The following is a 7,376-nucleotide window of genomic DNA, read 5'->3' on the forward strand; positions in this document are numbered from 1 at the left end:
ACGGCAAAATAGGCCTTTAGCGGCGACTATTTAATTTGTCACCGCTAAAGCTCCCTGTCGCCGCTATTGATGTCACCGCTAAAGCTCCCTGTCGCCGCTATTGATGTTGCCGCTAAAGACTCTATTTCTTTTAGTGCTATACAAATATAAACCATTAAACCTAAAAAGTCAAATAAAATTCTATTTGCATAATAGAAGTATTTAAGACTCTTAACTCCATCGATCAACAACAATTTCCTGTTTGGTCTTGTTGTTATACTCAAGATCCCAGGGCATCATAATAAAGCTCAACTGAGTGCAAACTACAGGAGGAAACACGAGCCCCATAATTCAAGCGTGGGTATTTTGACAAGTTGGTGCAACTTTGATCGATGGGTTGATAGGTTGTATATTGATACGCTCAAGGGTGATGCCTGCACAACTGTTATGATATGTGCTGCACTTTATGGCGATTGCATCAATTCGTGTGGAAGAAGTCTCATTTATATCCATGAATGTAACACCGTTTATTTCAACTACAGGTTTCTGTTCATACCCGAAATTAAGATAAAGTCATGTAGACGAAAGATTCATTGAAATAGAAGGATATATAATTAATAAATTACATTATCTTTGCATTTGGTAGGATCGATACGAGGGCAATAAAATTGACTAAGTAAGATTGGATGTTGGACACTCCTCATCTATATGTTACTAAATGTTATTTGACGTGTAGAACCGGATCCACCCTGAAAGAAACAAACGACCCACGAATCAATTTCACTATTAAATTAATATTGTTATTTTAATAGGATTAAAATGAAATGAGTATTTATACTATTTTATTACCGGCAAGGTTTTAATAAGAACTCCATTTTGACTATAGAAAAGGTGATGCCAGAAAGTGTGATATTGATTACGATGTATGTGGCACCATTCCTTCCTGGGCTTCCAACACTTGACAAAAAGAAACTTAATAATTATTTACACACTACTAGAAAACTGGGAAATTTCCGACTGCCATATCTGTCGGAAATCTGTCGGAAATCCGTCGATAAACAAGATTCTGACGGAATTCGGTCTGTCGTAAAAAGCCCCGTGGGTAATTATTTGTGACGGAATTTCCGACGTATTTTCGACGGACAGTGACGGCCATTTGTCAGACCTCTTTGACCAAATTAACGACGCAATACCGATGGAGTCCCGACGTATACTATTTGTGACGGATTACCGGCGGATAGTTTTAGTGACAGATTACAGATGGAACCATAAGTGATGGATTACCGATGGAATCGTAAGTGACGGGTTATAGACAAATTGTTTTTGGTGATAGATTACGGACAGATTTTCTTAACTTTTCGTCTGTGACTATTCCGTCACTACTTCGTCGGCAAAATGATTTTTTAAAAAGAAAAAATAATTTAAAAAAATCCAATTTTTTTCCACATAAATGCAAAAAGTAAACTAAAGTGAACACATAAAAAAGAAATACGATAAAGTGTCACAAAATAAGATCATACCACATACGATTACCATATTTAATTGACCGTCTAACAATACACTAATTAGCATTCCAAAATACCTAATTAAACATCATACTCTGGATGCGATTACCGTAGTTGTTTGGACATCACTAAAAGTGTCACAAAATACTGTTACTAATTTTTTAGACTAGAAACATAAACTAATTGATGTATAATATAAGTGTGAGAAAAACAAAGCGGAAAAAACTACGTATGGTGCTTGAAATGTCGAAAGTTAAGAAAAATCCGTCAGAATTCCGTCGGTAACTACCGACGGATTAACGACGGAATTTCACCAACCATCGCTAACCCGTCGGTAATTATCGACAGATTTCCGACGGACCTGTTCTAATTTCCGGATTTTCGAGCACCATACGTCGTTTCTTTCGATTTATTTTTCTCACACATAAAATACATCAATAACTACATATTTTACAAATTATATCTAAGATACATATACGTACACCCATGTACACCTTAGGGACCGACGTTTCAATTCTAATTTTCAAGTTTTCGGGGACCAAACATGATTTTTATAACCATATCTTTTCTTACAAGTTACACCTTTGTTATACACCAATTAATACACATTGAACAAATTATAGTAAATTTAGTACATACAAGTGTATACACAATCGGGATCTCATGCATTGATATGTATTAGAATGTTAAAGCATAAGATCTTTAGCGGGGCTCCAATAGTGTGCACGAATGTCTGTATATCTATATTAGCTATAATTATGTAAATATATACTTATGGATGTATATTATATGTGTGAGAAAAACAAAGCAGAAAAAACGACGTATGGTGCTTGAAATGTAGAAAGTTAAGACAGGTCCGTCGAAAATCCGTCGGTAATTACCGACGGATTAGTGACGGAATATCACCGGTCGTCGATAATTACCGACGGATTTCCAACAGACTTGTTCTAATTTCCGACTTTTCAAGCACCGTACGTCATTTTTGTTCCGATTTCTTTTTCTCACCCACATATAATACATCAATAACTAAACATTTGATATATTATAGCTAATATACACATACATACATCCGTGTAAACCTTCGGGACCAACGTTTCAATTCTAATTTTCAAACTTTCGAGTACTAAACATGTACTAAACATGTGTTTTATTACATTAATATATTTTATTGTAATTTATTATTATTATTATTATTATTATTATTATTATTATTATTGTAATTATTTTTATTAATATTATTATTTATTAATATCAATAACTATATAAATAGTAATTAATAATAATAATTACTTATTTTCATTAAAAAAGTAAATAATTATTTATTTACTAATACTAATAGTTACAATAAATAGTAACTAATAATAATTATTATATGATTTTAATTAACAAATAAATAATAATTATGTAAGTACTAATAATATTATAAGTAATTAAACTATTATTACATACTAATACTAATAAAAAAGTGGATTTATTTGGTTGATAATTATAATATTTTAATTATAAAAAAGTTAATAGTTAATTACTATTATTAATAAAAATTGACTTATTTTTTTAATAATACTAATAAAAAAAAGTTTTCTTATTTCCTATAACAACATTTATGTTTATAATTTATAATTTTCATAATAATTATAAGTAATAAAAAAATTACTTCTACTATAATAATTAGTAAATTGAATTATTATTATATATATATATATATATATATATATATATATATATATATATATATATATATATAAAGAATTGCACAATTAATAATAATAATAATAATAATAATAATAAAAATAATAATAATAATAATTGAAATATTTTTAGAACATTAGTATAAAAAAAGTTGATTTATTTTCTAAAAAAAACAATTCCGTCAGAAATCCATCGGTGATTACCGATAGAATACCAATGGATAGCCCAAGTCTAGTATTTCGTTTAAATTTCGTCGGTAATCACCGAGGAATTTCAAACAGAATTTATTTCCTTCACTATTTTGTCAGTATTCTGTCACTAAAATTAGTGTTTTGATGTTTGTCACAATTCCGTCGGAATTTCGTGACTAATTTCCGACGGAAAAATTCCATCACTAATTTCCGTAGGAATTCACGAAGTTTTCTAGTAATGACAACCATGATATATTTCTAGTGATTAAGTTGTGATCGAATGTTGTACAACAAACCTTATGCCACGAACCGGGCCACGAAATAGACCATCAACAGTGATGTGGAAGCTACCACCATTGATTGCGATACAATCATCCCCTAAACAATAAAAATAAAATAGTGTTAGAAACAATGCTTTTCATCAAGTAAGCAAGAAATATATAACACCATACATTATATAACTTTATTTATTTGTTTATTTGTTTTTTAATTTTGTTTCATTGCATATATTACATGCATGATTATAACGTACATGAAGTTTTTTTTTCTTATTAAGATTATATATGTTGAAAGAATTACTCAAGTATACCATGCATCGGCTTGTAAATGATTTTCGTACTATGCACAAGTTTCAAAACAACAATGATATAATGGTGCTGCAACTAATAAATAAATCAGGAAAAATAGGTTGTTGTTATCTGATGCATCTAATTTTAATTAAATAGATATATACTTGAGCAATAAGAAATTTGTACCGGTCACAATGTGTCCACCAGTGATTTGAACACCGCTTCAAACACATATGCCAATGTCATTCGTGTTAGGACTTTGTTTAGGCGTGGTTATGCTGATGTTAGAGATGATGCTTCCATTGCAAGCATTTATAGATATATGGTTTTCCGGGCTATTGATAGAGGTTACACTCATAAGGTGAAGGCCATTACAATGGTGAAATCTCATAGCCTAAAAAAAACATAAACCCATTATATGTGATCAAATAATAACTTAATTTGTTTTGGATGTTGCACAAGGGGATTGCTTACCGAGGGTTATTTTCACAAGTGCTAATCTGAAATACTTAAACAAACAGTCAATAGTTAAAAAGGTTTAAAACTTAAGAAATAGGGCTTAATTATAATGGATTTTTACTGGTTTGTTTATCATATCATATGATCATTACATTTTCCTTTGTTGTTATTACAATACTAGCTAGACTCCGATATGACAAATCTATCGAAATATAAGCTGGTACGTAATCTCGATGAAAAATAGTTTCCACGATTATATATAGTTGGATTCATTTGTTAAAGTATTTTGTTGTAATAAAAATAAGATCCATGCATATATCTAAATAATAAACAATTGAATGAAAATATATTGCTGTTTTTTGCATAGTAATAAAAAGATGTCATGACCTGTTTGCAAGAGTCCCACCAACCAAGCTGCCTTTGACCATGAAATCGTCCGCATTAAGTTATAACAAGATTATCCATGTCTTGAAAGTTAAGCCAAGTATCAGTGTTATTAATCCACTTGTTCTTCGGTGGTCCTAGAAGAATCCCTACGGCCTGCAAACATATAAAAAGATCCCATGAATTCTATAGTAACAAATTAATTTTATTTTCTTGGCAATCACATTCATTAATTAATTACACTTACGGTGACGACGACAACAGTTGGAGCTTTGCATGGACCAGCGAAAGACAATGGTTGAACAAGAAAGTTTCTGGCAGATAATTTGAATTGTCCAGTCGAACTGCATGTCGCATCCCATGCCTTGTTAACCACCTACAAGATCATGACATATGTACATTAAAATTTATAAATTGTAAAATGCCTAAAAAAATCAATGCAACTAGCTCATCCATGGCTAAGTTAGCAGAAGTACGTAATTCAAAGAGAACTTTGTATCATATTCCATAGCTTGAAAAGAGATTAGTCAACTTCTACTACTCAGAATCACAATGTGTATATATAAAAGTTGTTGTGTACCAAAGAATCGTCGGTGATGCCATTTCCTACAGCTACAAAGCACTTAACATCAGTTTCCAAACTAACTACATTTTGAGGTTGAATGATGCATCCAATGATCATGAGAGTGCATCTAATCACATTAAGCGTCGTACCAATAACCTGCATTGACAAATAATAATAATAATAATAATAATAATAATAATAATAATAATAATAATAATAATAATAATAATAATAATATTAACATAATTTATTAACTATTTTAGTCACGTTTTGGCATAATAAGATGAACTGATCATACAGTTTTTAGTGTACTTACCATGACTAGACGGAGATAAAGAAGATGAAAAGCTATGAATAAATTAAAATGATAGGAATGGACTCAGCATTTATGCATTTATACACGTGGTTCGAAAAGAAGATAAGATGATAAATGAGGTTAGTTTTGTTAATGATTTGTTAAATCTTGAATAAAGAATTACTGATATGCACATTAGTTATGAGATCTAGTTTCCTACATAAATTTTAGTCAACAGCCGTCGCTAATACGTCGGTAATTACCGACGAATTTTCGACGGACTTTTTCTTATTTCCGACTTATCGAGCACCATACGTCGTGTCTTCTGATTTATTTTTCTCACACATAAAATACATCAATAACGACATATTTTACAAATTATATCTAAGATACATATACGTACACCCATGTACACTTTGGGGACCGACGTTTCAATTCTAATTTTCAAGTTTTCGGGGACCAAACATGATTTTTATAAGTATATCTTTTCTTACACCTTTGTTATACACCAATTAATACACATTGAACAATTATAGTAAATTTAGTACATACAAGTGTATACACGAATCGGGGTCTCATGCATTAATATGTATTAGCATGTTAAAATATAAGATCTTTAGCGGGGCTCCAATGGTGTTCACGAATGTCCGTATATTTATATTAGCTATAATTATGTAAATATATACTAATTGATGTATATTATATGTGTGAGAAAAAAAGCGGAAAAAACGACGTATGGTGCTTGAAATTTAGAAAGTTAAGAAAGGTCTGTCGAAATTCTGTCGGTAATTACCGACGGATTAGCGACGGAATATCGTCGTCGCTAATTCGTCGATAATTACCGACGGATTTCCAACAGACTTGTTCTAATTTCTGACTTTTCAAGCACCGTACATCATTTTTTCTGATTTCTTTTTCTCACCCACATATAATACATCAATAACTACACATTTGATATATTATAGCTAATATACACATACATACATCCGGGACCAACATTTCAATTCTAATTTTCAAACTTTCGAGTACTAAACATGTTTTTTATTACTTTATCTTCCTCACACCTTTATTCTATGTCATTAATATATTTTATTGTAATTTATTATTATTATTATTATTGTAATTATTTTTATAAGTATTATTATTTATTAATACCAATAACTATATAAATAGTAATTAATAATAATAATAATTACTTATTTTCGTTAAAAAAGTAAATAATTATTTATTTACTAATACTAATATTTACAATAAATAGTATTTAATAGTAATTATTATATGATTTTAATTAAAAAATAAATAATTATTTAAGTACTAATAATATTATAAGTATTTAAACTATTATTACATAATAATACTAATAACAAAGTGGATTTATTTGGTTGATAATTATAATATTTTAAATATAAAAAAGTTAACATTTAATTACTATTATTAATAACAATTGACTTATTTTTTTAAAAATACTAATAAAAAAAGTTTACATATTTCCTAAAACAACATTTACGTTTTTAATTTATAATTTTCATAATAATTATAAATAATAACAAAATTACTTATACTATAATAATTAGTAAATTGAATTATTATATATATATATATATATATATATATATATATATATAAAGAATTGTACAATTAATAATAATAATAATAATAATAATAATATAAATAATAATAATAATTGAAATATTTTTAGAACATTAGGATAAAAAAAAAGTTGATTTATTTTCTAAAAAA

This window comes from Lactuca serriola, chromosome 3 (assembly GCF_051521515.1).
Source record: "Lactuca serriola cultivar US96UC23 chromosome 3, Lser_US96UC23_V15, whole genome shotgun sequence".
In the NCBI taxonomy this organism is placed as follows: domain Eukaryota; kingdom Viridiplantae; phylum Streptophyta; class Magnoliopsida; order Asterales; family Asteraceae; genus Lactuca; species Lactuca serriola.